Genomic DNA, 15,909 nt, shown 5'->3' on the forward strand with positions numbered 1-15,909 from the left:
AATAAACATAAATATTTGAAAATATGCAGAAACAAATATGTAACAAACATGCAAAACATTGTAAAAAAGGACAGTGCGTGAATATGTATGTATTGGGATAAGGGAAGATGGGGAGAGTGGGAGAGGGGATTGGTTAGGTCAACATCCACAATTGTGTGTGGCACAGATAGGTGTAGAAAATAATACACAAAAATGAGACAGGAAATGGGAATAATTATAATCATCAATGAGAAGAATTTGGGGTACGAGAAGTTGCACCAACAATCAGTGCAGTCATGTTGCCGTGCGTTGTGCATGGACAAGACTGTTGATACAGTGTGGATCGTATGTCAGAATGTGTGTGGTTTGAAAGGCAATGAGAAACACAGGAATGAAGAGAAAGATTTATAAGTAATGCTTTGTAGTCCATGGTCATGTGGCCCAAATCAAGTATTCGTGTGCTCCACGGTTCTCAACTGTATTTTATAAATAAGTATCTGGAAAATACACTAAAGTGCCAAAGAAACTGGTACAGGCATGCATATTCAAATACAGATATGTGTAAACAGGCAGAATATGGCGCTGTGGTCGGCAACGCCTATATAAGACAACAGGTGTCTGGTGCAGTTGTTAGACTGGTTACATACAGCTGCTACAAAGGCAGGTTATCAAGATTTAAGTGAGTTTGAATGTGGTGCTATAGTCAACACACAAGTGATGGGACACAGCATTTCTGACGTAACGGTAATGTGGGGATTTTCCCATACAGCCATTTCACAAGTGTACCATGAATTTCAGGAATCCAGCAAAACATCAAATATCCGACATCGCTGTGGTCAGAGAAAGATCCTCCAAAAACGGGACCAAAAAAAGAGTGAAGAGAGTTGTTCAACATGACAGAAGTGCAACCCTTCCACAAATTGCTGCAGATTTCAATGCTTGGCCATCAACAAGTGTCAGCATGCGAACCATTCAACAAAACATTGTCAATATGGGTTTTTGGAGTTGAAGGCCCATTCCTTTATCCTTGATGACTGCATGACACAAAGCTTTACGCTTCACCTGAGCCTGTCAACACCAAAATTGGGATGTTGATGACTAAACATTATGCCTGGTCGCACGAGTCTCATTTCAAATTGTATCGAACGGATGGACGTGTATGGGTATGGAGACACACAAATCCATGGACCCTGCATGTCAGCAGAGGATGTTCAAGCTGGTGGAGGTTTTGTAACAGTATGGAGTGTGTGCAACTGGAGTGATATGGGACCCCCTGATATGTCTAGATATGACTGACAGGCGACATGTATGTAAGCATCCTGTCAGATCAACTGCATCCATTCATGTCCATTGTGCATTCTGACGGTCTTGGGCAATTCCAGGAGGACAATGCAGAATTGCTACAGGAACACTCTTCTGACTTTAAACACCTCCACTGGCCACCAAACAACCCAGACATGAATGTTATTGAACACATCTGGGGTGCCTTGCAACGTGCTATTCAGTAGAGATCTCCACCCAATCATACTCTTACAGATTTATGGACAGCCCTGCAGGATCCATGGTGTCAATTCCCTCCAGCACTACTTCAGACATTAGCTGAGTTCATGCCACATTGCATTGTGGCACTTCTGCAAGCTCACTGGGCCCTACACAATATTAGGAAGGTGTACCAGTTTTTTTTGGCTCTTCAGTGTAATAGCCAAAGCCAAATATGCCAACTAATGTTAAGAGCTTGTCAAGAATGTAGTTTTCCCGCCCAGTAGCAAAAATACTTTCAGACACACCAATATTTTTAAGATGTTCTTAATTTTGATTGAAATCAGTGAATGAGGCTGTGAGGTAAGTAAAGCTGGCCGCTTATCTAGGTTCTACTTACAGGCTAATAATTTATAAAGGAAAGGTCATTCATATGATAGGAGTTGTCAGGGGAAATGATTTTAGGTCATATTTACAACTTGCTTTGCTACCAGTCAGACATTTTACGTTATTTGGCAAGCAATCAAAAATTTTTGTTGCTGCATATTAAAATTCTGTCTGAGCCAGTGATACCTGTAACAAATGTAACAAATATTCTTCCCCTAGTGTTGTATGTATGAATTTCACTATTATTCTAAAATTGTGCTGGATTGTTTTTGACGAATTTCAGTAGCAAATATATGTATTCCGATGGTGCAGTTACAGGAACCAATCACATTAATGTGCAATAACATGCATGTGAGAGGGCTGGCTGGCTCTGAGCACTAGGGGACTTAACATCTATGGTCATCAGTCCCCTGCATGTGAGAGGGGATGTGGAAAACAGTGAGGTCATCGTCACAATGTAGAAATACTTGGTTCATGCCCCGATGCTTACATTGACCTGGGGGGAGGATCCTATCATTAAATGCAATCATGGACTTGAGGTCATGTCTTCAAAAGCTACAGGGATGAAAGAATGCAAAGCTGCTGAACTGTGCTGTGAACATATTTCCCACTTTCATTATCACATGAAGCATTAAATAAAATGTAAGATAACTTTCTGTTAAAATTTTTTAATATTTCTTCACCTCAGCACTGAGTACTGGGCATCCAGAATGCAAAAATGAAGAAAACATTAACAGTGAAGTATTGCCTTCCTGTGCTGCCACTTCACAATGACAGGTTATCCTATCTAGCAAGTACATTCCATGAAGGAGCAATCTTGTCAAAGGAAAGGAAAGGATGCGACGAACACTAAAAGATCATAAGGAGGTAATTATTGCCATTAAGAATTATATAAATGCAGAAAAAGCCACCATGAAAGGGGGAACTCTAAGAGGTTATTTGCCTTCAGATTTCACAGCTGACAAAATCTTCAAGTGATTCTGTGCAGAAAGAAAAAAATTTGCACTGAAACAATCTTCCTTATCAAAATACAAGCATATGTTTTACAAACATTTCAATCTATCATTTAGGACACCTCATACCAAAACCCGCTCCACTTGTAAGGTTGGTGTAATGGAAATAAACAAACATGTCTGCTTAAGAATGAGCTATGAACTTTGGCTTTGCTGGACTCACTTTCTGGCAACCAGATGATGGCACCAATACTATACACCTATTCTCATATTGTACAGCAGCCAAAATAAAAACAGTTCCACGATGGCGATGTGTAGCCTTCTTGGAAAACAGCACAAAATTCAATAATATTCATGTCTTCTTCCCTGTTAGTGGCCATAGCTACATGCATCCAGTTCTAGTGTTTGGTCAAACTGAAGTCTTACAGAAAAAAGGTGACAGCATCTTGTCTCTTAAAAAATATTATGATATTTTAGCAGAGTATGGTACTCTCAAAGTCCTAAACACAGACTGGGCAGTTAAAAATGTAAAAGATGATGCACAGAAACTATTGAAAGCCAAGCTGCTATTCACACTGAACAGCCAGCGTGTCAACTCATACAAGAAAGCAAAGAACAGTGTGTACACGCGGACAATGAAAAACAAATTCCCGGATTTACCAGTTACAAATACACTTCTCCCAGGTCAAAACACCCTTTTTCCGTGGTAAGTGACAGTATATCTGCACTCGGAACTGTAAAACTTATCAATCTTTAGAATGGTTATGGTTTTATACACGGACGTAGGGTTTCCCGGCACTTTAGAAAACGAAATACTGGGAAAAAACACGTTTTGGAAAGCTCTTTGATGTGCAGCAACATGTACACTGCATATTTTCATATTACGAAAAGAATGAATTCGAATTCCACCAAACGCCGTATGTTACTTTCCGAACCATTGATATCGAGATTGCGATGTACTTTTGTAAGCCAGTCATAGCTGTCACATGACCTCGCCAGCCAAAGACAATGTGTATTCAAAGCATAGGACACGTAATGTAGTCAGCCAATAGCAACATTACTGTTTAGTGGTGCAAACACACAAACAGGAAAAGTTAATGGCTTAAATTAATATAGTGTTGCTACAAGAAAAGCAAAGGTTAAGACGCTGCGAGAGAAGCTAAGTTTTTACATATAATGTTGATCTTTTTTGCGCGTATTGCACTATAAGATATATCACACAAATGTGCCAATAAAATTTTTAATAATGACATAAATGTCTGATCGTGTGGGTTCGGAATTCTTATAAATGTCTCGTCATCAGAGAGTTGATTTTTAAATGAGAGTAAAACGCTCTGATTTAAGAAATTCATCGTACATTTTCATTTTCGCACATAGTTCAACTTGCGTAAAAGGAAGTTTACTTTGAAAGTAATGCTTTTCAAACCACCATTCACAATATTTTCGTGCGACCTGTTAGAAAGAGGATCGTTTCCGCAGTTGCCAGAGCGCGCCAGATAACAGGCACCAACGAGCTTACGCAGCTATCATGATGTAGGAGGCCCGTATGTTCGTACGTGAAAAGATCTTACATTATGTCATAAAAGAAAAGACATCAGAGGATGCTCCAAGAGCATCGGAATTTCTTGAACCATACTAAAATGTGCACATTTAAAGTGGAGACTGGTATGTCCAGCTTCCCAATGAAGTAGGCCTCGGACTGATATTAGGCTTTTCAGTGTGGTTTCCAGGATGTAATTTTTCTTGCAGTACCAGTACTGTATTATCTTGTGAAAACATGCACTTGAAATCCAGCGAACAGCTGAAACTAGCCAACAGAGTGGAATTAAACACTTTGTTTCAAATACATTGACTGCCTCAGCGGAAAGTCAAATTTCTTTAGCAAACCGACAAAAATATCTTCATTGTTCTGCAAGGGGATTAAGGCTTGACTGTCAGAAAGGTTGAAATAAAATAAAATCTGAAACTAATAACATATTTTAGACTTCTGTAATTACGTGAATGTACTTTAATAATTCACTTGATAGCTCCCAGCCACAGAAATCCATTTCGTTTTCATTTGACGCGAGAGCAGTCAACATAGAGAAAACAGCAAAATCATTTAATGTAAACACATGTCACGTGGAGACTAGCCACTTCCCCACTATAACTGCAACTGCTCTGCGCGTCAGCCCCAGATCTACAATATTGCCGAACCGGGGCAATACTAGATAGTGGCACAAGAGTATCCTTTGAGTATCGGTTCTTACCAGTCAAAATTACAAACATTTAACTGAACCAAACAATGATAAATTTCCGAATTTTTAAAAATTCGAGTTTTTCCCGGCTTCCTTCTGTACGAAAAAATTCCCAGGTTTTTCCCAGATCTCCCGGGTCGTGTACACCCTGAAAAAATTATGTGGAGATCCGGTACAATTTGACAGCCTGAGATGAAAGAAACCATACCATGCCATCTAACAGTACTAACATCCACCCTTTTACCAAAACAAAATATGGAAAGCAAAGAAAAGAAGACATTTGTGCCTTGCTAAAGTATTTTGAAATTCTAGAGGATGCAAAGGAGTTTTACAAAGACGTCCCTGACGAACAACGTATAGACATAAGAGGGAAGACTTTACAATAACGATGTGATAACATGCAAACTTTTTGTGTTGTTCATTTCATACTTCTTGTAGTACTGATAAGCTAAACAATTACACCACATCACATAAAAATATTAGTTGTGGGGGAAAATAACACAGAACTAAGAAGGCAATGTAATTGATACCAGCAATAATTACAAGCATTTATCGAATTTTGAAAAAAACTTGAAAGATCACACCTTAATTTAATGCTATAAAAATTAAATATATTTCATTACAATGCTTTATTAATATCAGGGAGATCCAACAATCATGTAAAAATTCAGATGCTTAAACATATCTATGTGGAAACAGAAGAACTCATGTTATGAAGAACTGTATCTGTTGCATTTATCAAGGTTTGAAAAAACACTCGTGAAGTGCTGTGCTCGTACTGAGTTGTTCGCATTCCACTTCTAGTGCTGCTTGTTTACCTGTTACACTGCCAACTTTAAACTCATATGTCAAGTGCTAAGTTTCAGTGCTCTGGGTATAATTGTCAATCATTGTTTGCTTTTACAGCAGTGTAGCTATGGTTAAATCAATGAAGTTCTATGAACATCTTAAGAGCGCTACAGATAACCCCAATTATAATTGCCTATTAATGGATGGAGAAAAGTACGTCACTTACCAGCAAGGCAACAACTACAAGTTTTTGAAGAGAGATGAGGTGCTCAAGTTGAATGGAATAATGAAATTTATATAATCTCTTATAGAAGAGGGCAAGATTAAGTATTATGTTTATGAAGAACTGTGTAATATTCTGCGTGATGCCTATACGATGGCTGGCCATGGTGGATGAGAGCGAATTATAAAATGCTTAAAATCAAAGTACCATAATATAACATGGAGATGCCTTAGCTTACGTTAAGCTGATCTCATAAAGTTTCAATCACAACTAAATGGAGACTATAAATTTGTATTGGTTTATCAGGACACTCACTAAATTCATCTTTTCATGTCTGGATGCAGGTGCACAACACCAGGGAGTGGACATGTGCACTAAGGTTTGTGCAGTTAATGAAGTACAGTGCTATACAGTTTGGAATTAAAAGGTCCCCATACAAAGTTGTTTGGGCATCCTCCTGTGCATGGTTTATCTTCAGGCTTATTCCTGAAGCATTGGTGAAAGTTCACTCTGAGGATGATTCAGAAAATATAATTAATGAAATGAGTGTTAGCAGTGAGAGAAGGACTGAAGTGTTGCAGGATGATAATCACAGCAAATCTCCAGTGCAGGATGATAAATACCAAAAGAAATAGTGGTCGAGAGGAAGAATATGTTCTAGACAATTACTGCCCAACTGATTTAGTCAACATGTCCTATTAAAAAACAAAGTACAAAGGTGTACAAATGCTTAGAAGAACAAGCACAAAGAAAGCAACACTGTTCATATCATCTGCTACTAGTTCGAAAGGGATTTACAGTGAGAGCTGCAGTTCCTGACTTTGATTTAGGAAGAGAAGACGTAAGGTCAATCTTTGGCATCGTCCTCTAGACGTCAGCTGGTGGTTTCTACCAAATCGGAATTATACACAGTGTGCCAAGCCAGCTTTACACAAGGTGACTGTTTTTAAATATTTCAAGAAGGGATAATACGATATGCGGCATTACATTTTGTTTCAGGTTCCAGTTCAGTACTTGCCCTTTTGGAATAATCTCAGAAGTAGTTTCAGCAGTGAAAACATGCCTTGAGGACAGTTGTGACATCTCAGTTGATGAAAATTGGCATGGTAGACATTGAAGTCTGCCAACTCCATATCATTCTCAGCTACCAGGACCTCACTGACATTTCCTGCATTCCAGCACTGCAAAAGGTGGTTTTCAGGCTTTTGGCAGGTGGTCACAATGTGAGTAAACTGTGTGAAAAACCTAATCTTTGAAGAGGTACCATACCTACATGACTCCCACGGGTGGACACCATGTTTCATTGTTACTGCTTGCTTTCGTGCATTCAATAATTTCTATGTGATGTGTTACCCCCAGAAAATTATTCCTTAAGACTAAGTGGAAATATGCAAAATGTCAGGACACTGATTTGTTTGTTTCTCAGTTTATCAATTACATGAAGGGTAGACGTCACTGAAGTTAACTGTGAGCAGTAATATGTTTTGTCTTACAGTACTGACAACTCACTGGCACGGGCTACTCATACCTATCAGCTGCTATAGTATAATCTGTGTTACAGAAGTAATTGGATTCAACATGTATTATACAGATGGTAATCTTCAAATGCTGCACATATTTGTAGCAATTAATATGAAATTGAGTTTAAGGCTGTTGTAATACAACACAATGAGCAGAAGTGAGATGATTCGATGTATTCAGTAAACATTTGTGGTCATGTCTCAACTGCATTTAAATAGCAGTACAATAACTGACAATCAAAAACATCCACTAATAACACAATACAACGGAAATTTGTTAGGTAGTGTCACATCTGTGGGATCAATGAGGGTGGCAGCAATCTAAAATACTGTAATCACATCCTTATTAGCTAGTAAACTGGAGATCCTAACATTCTAGTTTATGTAGGTTACCAATTAATAAGAAGATTGGTATTTATGTACCTTGAGGTGCCACTCTATAAGTTTGGATCTTTAGCACAGAAGTTTGACAACCAATGTTTCCGAGAATATTTACAAAAGAAAACATCACAGGGTTGTAGTATGGAAGAAAAGCCATTAGGCAGAATCATACAATGGGAACTGGACTCCGGGCCAAGACACCCAGCACTCATTCATTCACTACCTCAAAACCTCTCATTCATTCACTACCTCAAAACCTTTCCCATCTGCTCCTCCACAAATCAGCATGCCACCTTCCTGGTTATTTACCACCTCCTCTCTAATGCCCTATCCACACTGCTGTCCAAATTAAACCCACCTACCAAAAACAGTACCTGCTTTTTGACAGCTGCCATCCCTTCCACAACAAAAGATCCCTCCCCTAAAGACCAGCCACCTGTTGAGGCCTCTTGGATCCCGTAATATGCAGTACCGCAACTCAAAATATGTGTATTTCATAACAAAATAGATCTGTGTACTGCATCACATAACATAACTAACTAGGCATAGCCAGGGTCCTGGTGTCAAATGTTTTGGCTATTGCCTGCATTAAAGGGAGTCATTTCTTTGTACCAAAAACTTTTATTCCCTTTGATCCAAGCAAGAGTTCAAGACACACCAGGACTCTGGCTATATTACATCATGCAGTACACACATCAATTTTGTCATTTTGTGACGAAGTACAGCAACAAGAACTCCTGCGAAGTATGTGGAAGGTCTCACAAAGGCCTCCACAGGCAATTACTATCCCCCAGATTTCTCGTGCCATATTCCCAAACACCCACAACAACCAGCTACAGAGGAGCATATCGTCATCACCCAATACCAACCTTGACTGAATCAAATGAACCATGTCCATCAGGGCTTTGATTATCAAAAGGCCCTGAAATGAGACATCTTACCTAAGATTTATCACGTACTTCCTAAATTGGTGTTCTGTTACCTACCCAACCTCCACTACATCAAAGTCCATCCCTATGCCACTCCTAATCCAGTCCACTTGCCAAAGGGATCATACCCCAATGAAAGACCTAGTTGCAAGACCCACTCAGCACTTTCTATTCCATTCCTGTCACAAACTTGGCCCACTACTACATCAGAAGCCAGGTTACCTGTGAAAGCAGCCTTGTGATATACCAGCTCTGTCGCAATCTATGTACAGCTGTTTATGGATGTAACGTAACAACAAGCTGTTCGCCTTGATGAATGGCCACATCTCAACTGTGGCACACCATGCTTGATTTCAATGGCTGCTTCACAACCCAGGATCTGCATCCTTCCCTCCTCCACCAGCTTTTCTGAAGTATGGAGATGGGAGTTACCATTACAACATGTTTATCTGCCTCAACCTACAACACCACTCTCTCCACTCAACAGCCTTCATGCCCTCTTTCCACCACCTCCTTCCAATTCATGTACTCTCACCCCAATGTGCACTGCTCTCTGCCAACACATCTACCAGTGTTTTCCCCACTCCACTCCTTTTTCATTCCCCTTGTCTTGTGATGCTGTTGCCTGCCGACTTCTAGTCACTGAATGCTCTGCCAGACAGCACCCTCGTCTCCTCCCGCTCATACCCTGCTATCTCTACCTTTTCCTGCCCCCTTCGGACTGCTGCTTCATTCAACCCAACAGTTGCAGTCTGCCCAGAGTGGCTGGCCAGAGATGGCAGTTCTGCACATGAGTGCTTGCATGTATGTGTGCTTTTCTTTCTTTATGGAAGAAGACTTGGGCCAAATGCCCTGTGTAACAGTCTTTGTTGTGCTTGTCTGCAACTCAACGTGCCATGTTTATGGTAAGTCGCAATCTGTCCTCTTCATAATTATTGATATTAAAAATAGGAGTAAGCTATACAGTTCTTCAATTATTAAAAAAAACACAGGAAGCATTTGAGTTTAAATATTTTATTTTTTCAAGATATACATTCACTTTACTTCTTTCACCTGGAGACCTGAAACAAAGAAAAAATACAATAAGTCTGTATACAATGGTTATGAAAGCGTCAAATTTTATCCTGAAGATCACATTTCAAGAACACGCCACATTCAACTTCCACAGCACTGCCACCAAAACATACAGCTACACTCGCAGAATAGTAACGCAATACACTTCATTACATATCTACCAACAATAAAACTACTGAAATGTTAGTAGAAAATGATATCAAAATTGAGTAAGAATATGGAAATGCAGTCTCTAAGCATATAACAAACTTTCATTTATCCCTAATCCACATTCAAATGAGTATCTTCCAGAAGGCAAATAGAACTGAACTTACTGCAAGGGAAAGATTTTTTTTCAACAATACCAAGAAGCAGTGTATAACTACAACTGTACAAAGGCTTTGGAGAGGACAGTCTATACCAGACAGCCAAACTGTGGTAACCTTTGTAATTGTTCTCCCTGTGACCTATGAGCAAGCTCTCACTGGAGAGTTTCTCTCAAACAACACAGGGTAATATTGAGGCACTACAGTTTTGCTACAGAAATGCAGTTTTACACTTTGAATGACAACAAAGGGAATGAAAATGAGTATCAGAATTGTGTAAACACCAATAAGAATCCAGCAGCTACACTAAGCATGATCTCAAGAGATCATTTTGTTGAACTGGGCATACATCAAGTAAGTGGAAAGTTTATTTCATATTCTGAATTGATCTCTTATAGTAATTACAGTGTGTACAATTTGAACAGTGACTCTGGATTTGACACTCTTAAAACTCAATTATACAACAGATAAAGAGTGTGTAGCATTAAAAGGAGATGCTCTTAAACTGTAACTGCAATAACTAGTCAATAACACACACCTATTGTGTGAAATTCATTGAGTTATATGGTTAGAACATGCTGGTGCATATATGAAAAATGAAGAAACTTCTTATTTGCATATCTCTGAATCAATTCCTGATAATATGAAAAAAAAATTATATTCCTATTAAGGTTTCATGAAAACCTTGTAAATGAGTGGCAATTTGTAATACAACTGTGTGAAGGTATGTGAACAAAGCATACATCTCAGTATGTCTGCTGTGATTCCTCACACCTTGATATTCCTGTGCATTACAAGACAGCCACCAAATAAAATGTGGTATCCCAAACAGCACAGGCATGTTCATTTGCACACTATTATAAACACACAGCTACAAATGAGTGACAACAGCAGCTTAACATCATTACATAAACTTCTTTGGAGATGTGCAACAACACTCAAACCTACTGTTTCTCAATAAGTACATTAGCCATGTATTTTTGAAAGGTAAAAGCAAAAGGTTAATTATATGGGCAATAGTGATAGTGGTGCAGACTGGAAAAAGCACATCGCCTGCAGAACATGAATACTGGTATGGAAAATAAACAGTGGCACTGCAGCAAAAGCATATAAGCAGATAAATAATAAAGTACAGCATCAAACAAGATCAATGAAACCTAGCTGGTAATTCAGTGTGTGTCAATGAAGTATTTTATGCTCTAGAACTATATTATTCAACTGGAAAGGACTGCTGTGACTTTCCAGTGCAGATTCATAGCCTACCTCAAGGGGATGGAGCTGATCTGGTTTTAGTCAAACATTTGATTAGTTGCCATTACATACTGTAAGTGGCACTGAGGAAGGGGAGTTAACAGGTAAGTTATGCATACTAGAGGTATTTAGTGCCCAGCATTTTATATATAAGAGCGTAAAGTAATTGCAAAAAGTAATTTCAACTGTTTACTATCATCAAAGTTTGCAGTCACTGAAGTCCTAGCTTGCATTATCACAAGGAAGAGACAATGAACCCAAATTCAAAATTTTATTTTTCTGCTAGTGAAAGCATGGCAGTAATACAGTCCTTACTTCCCAACATGCCAACACCCTAATTATTAACACTAGTTAGAGGTTGGTAATACAACAGACGTGTTGGCATCTCCTTGGGACCTTTTCATGAGTAGACCCCATACATTTAGTAAATGTATACTAAATGACCATATGTATCCCTAGTGTTGGATCAAATGTCTACCAAACTCTTTTCTATGTAATGGGTTTTAGATGTAATGAACTGGTCACAAGGTGTGAAATACAATTACTGATGCCTCTTAGATGTAAATATATATTAAAAAACTGGCTATAAAGAGGATGTGAGATAATTATTGGAACAATTATGAAGGCAATTCTATGAATCACTTATTCTGAAACAGATGGTTAAAGTCTGAGCATAGGATTTTTTAATTTAGCTACATCTTCCTTCTTACCAAAAAAAGCACAAATTTGCAGCTTTGATACCCAGAGAGGCAGTGTGTTTCATACGACATGTAACCAAAGAGTAAGTTTTAACTGTCTTGTGTACTTTTATCACATTTGCCTACTATAGACATCCTCTAACCTCCCTTCTGTGCCTATGGGAGAACATAATGCAGTAACTACTATGAATCTACTCACAAACTGCTAGCCAAAACAATTTCAGGTAATTTAAGTGAAACATAATTCAAATCTCACCAATTTTACTTTGGTGGTGTTTCGCACTTACTATGCCATGCAAATAAAAAAGAAATGAGACAGCTATATTAATACCCCATCAGCAATTTTTCCATATTGTTAAATGACTAATATTTAGTGGTTGAGGATCAAAACAAACATTCATGACTTTGCCCAAAATGGATGGTCATGAGAATTTACTCACCTGGTGGTAATGACTGTTTCAGCTTCTCAGCCTTTTCTTTGTCTGTAATGACAAGGGTGTACAAAAACCTGGAGCATCTGACCTTGAACTTCGTGTTTTCTGGATTCTTCTTTATTTTCACAGCTGGAAATCAAAGAGCACAATTTGTGGTTTAAGTGAGGTGCGTAACTTTAAATATCAAGTTCTATCAAATGTCATTTACACAAGCTAAAAATGTGAAATGACAGGGCAAAATTTTGGAACACAGACACTGCTTAAAAGGTACAGTTTCTCAATTGTAAGACATCCCACACTGTTGCTGCTGACAGAATAAAACCAAGGAAGTTTGGTGATCTTAGCAGTTATCTCCAGTTGCTGTCAAAGTTCATTAAATACTGCAGGAAGAAGAATCACAGCAGCCATTGTGTGTTTACTGCGTGCTGCACTGTTTTCTTGTTGGTTAGTCTTAAACACATTCAAAATGAGTTAAAGGGCACTTTTTTCCATCCCAGGATGTCTTCTATAGGCTCCAAAATGGAATGTTGAAAAAACATCCAATGATGTGAGAGGAATTTGCTGTGATTTCCCTCTGCACCATAACTCTCCCACTTGCACTCTCTTAGTGGGCTGAGGCAAATGCTTTTGCTTCCAGCAGCCTATGAAAGAGGTCGTCTCATTCAGCACACTATGTATGTTACATACTACTAACTGCAATGAAAGCTACATGAATGAACTGGAACAAAGTTCTTCAGAGCTGCCAGGGGAAAACATGACTATCAAGACATGACAGAAAACTGGAAGTTTCTTAAATACTTATAAGGTGGACTTTATAACCTATGGAAACAAAACAATGTCATACCCACAACAGCCAATCAAACAGGAGTGAAAGATGTAGGCACCATTCCCACACTATCAACTGTCTTCTGTCATGGTCCACACCTCATTCAACTGAAGTCCAAATCAAGGCAAGTGCCAATCACAGTCATATTTCTCTACTGCTCATAGGATGGCAACTCATCATTTTCACAAAGACAGTGGTATGATAAGTAACCAATGACAGACAAGGAAAAAGAAAATGAATTTCTAGCACCAAAGTCTAAACCATTCTCTCCTTTGCTGTTGCCACAAATTTTTGACTTTTCTTCCGAATACATTATGAATTTAAAGTTCATGGAGTGCATTCTCAAACGTACTGGTTGACCATCTCCTCCCAATTGTTCAGCTACATGGATCAATTTCAATGTGGATTTCTCCCAGGAATATCAGCAATAGATCTGAGATTCATCATATAGCAAATTTTAGGAAAGACAACTGAAACTGGGATTGGTACGCTTCACCTTTTTATCAACTACAAATCAACATACGACAGTATAGGTAACAATACTGCACCTCAACTGAACTACCAACTCCTGGAAAATATTAAGGCTTGTGAGGACGACGATAAATGAGGTACACAACAGTATGAAAACAGGAGGAAGGGTGTCAGTTCCACTACATGCACTAGCTTGCATATAGCAAAGAGATACACCGACTCATGAGGGACACTAACCTGCTGGGCAAGGGAATGCTCTTTTATGAATCAATGAGGGTAATAACTCATGCCGACAACAGAACTATCATGGCAGTGGAAGTGACATTCACTGCACTTTACCAGCCCAGTCGAAATATGGGACCAATATCAACCAACAGAAATCAAAATGTATGGCTGCTGCGAAAGCATGCTCAGAAAACATGTCATCCTGAATTACATTGGGCAATATACTTCTGAGAGTATAAATAACCGATTGACAGTCACTCACTCTAATCACAACTACAAAATTTAGCATGTAATAGTAGCCAACAGAGCCTATGTTGCATTAAAAACTATTTCGGCAGCCCATATCAATTCACGCAGGCTAGGAAAAAATCTTACCTTCATAGTATTGGATGTTATTGAATTTAGCATATGTTAAAAATGAAGAACTAAATAAGGGGAAAAAATTCTGCTCTGAGACAGCCCTCCAAAGATAACATTGAGCATACCATTTTGAAGATGCAAATTTTGGGAAAAATTTTAAAATCTCTGGAATAGTTCTAGATATTTTGTTGTTTTTTTTATTTGAAAGAAATTTGCTTTATGATTGCAAATAAGTCCTCCATTTGGACTTATGTGTCGAAGTTCTTTTACTATAGTGTTCTGAACTTTTTTATAATTAATTTTTTTCTAAAATGCCAATCAATAAAATTTTGATTCTTTTTCTGTTGATTAGCACCATATAGTTCTACATTCTCTGAAAAGGAGAGCTTCCACTTTTTTATGTTCAACAGGTTTTATAAACAATCGAAATTTTTGCCATACATAAAACCTGTTTTACTATATTATCCCATAACAGACTCATAAAAATCAAAACCTAGCATTATTTAACATAATTTTAGTTTTGAAAGTTGAGTAAGAGACCCAATTTTCAAGCATTTTAAATCGTTCCAATATGTACGTGAAAGGTCAAAAGACTTAAAGGTTTCAATTTATACAGGGTGCGGCAGTGTTCATAGCAGGATATTAAAAACACACTACCAGGCAGTAACTTATTTATTACCGCTGATGTTACCTAATAGTTCAAGGTATGCCATTTACTAATGCGTAAGCCATTGTCCATTGTGTGGGCCACTTTTTGAACGACTCCTGTCAAATTATGCACCCCCTGCACAACACATTCATCTAGGTGGGGTTGGAAGCTTTCCATAACTCAGCATTAACGTATTCCATGGGACATTACCGACGGCAGTTCTGATGTGATTCTTCAACTCGGAAATGGTGGAACAACGTGTTCGGAACACTTCTTGCTTTACGTAGCCCCAAAGGAAAAAGTACGCACATGAATAGTCAGGTGAGCGAGGCGGCCACGAAATGTCACCAAAACGGGAAATTACTCTACCAGGAAATGTTTGTCGCAAGAAATCCATGCAAATTGTTGCCGTATGCAAGATCGTCCCATCGTGTTGAAACCATAATTGTTCCACATCCACCATACCTAAATGGGGAAGAACAAAGTCTTGCAGCACCTTGAGGTAGTGATCACTGGCGACAGTTACAGCCACGCCGCTGTCATCCTCGAAGTAAGGGCCAATAATCTCAAAGAAAGTAACCCCACACCACACTGTGACAAGAGCTGTGCAAGGGCTTGATGTGCAGTTCATGCTGGTTTACTCAACTCCAATAACGCATTTTCTGTTTATTCACTGAACCACATAACTCTAAATGTACTTCACCAGACATCAGAATGGTGTGCAACATTTGTTGATTTT

Source organism: Schistocerca piceifrons, chromosome 2 (assembly GCF_021461385.2).
Source record: "Schistocerca piceifrons isolate TAMUIC-IGC-003096 chromosome 2, iqSchPice1.1, whole genome shotgun sequence".
Lineage (NCBI taxonomy): Eukaryota > Metazoa > Arthropoda > Insecta > Orthoptera > Acrididae > Schistocerca > Schistocerca piceifrons.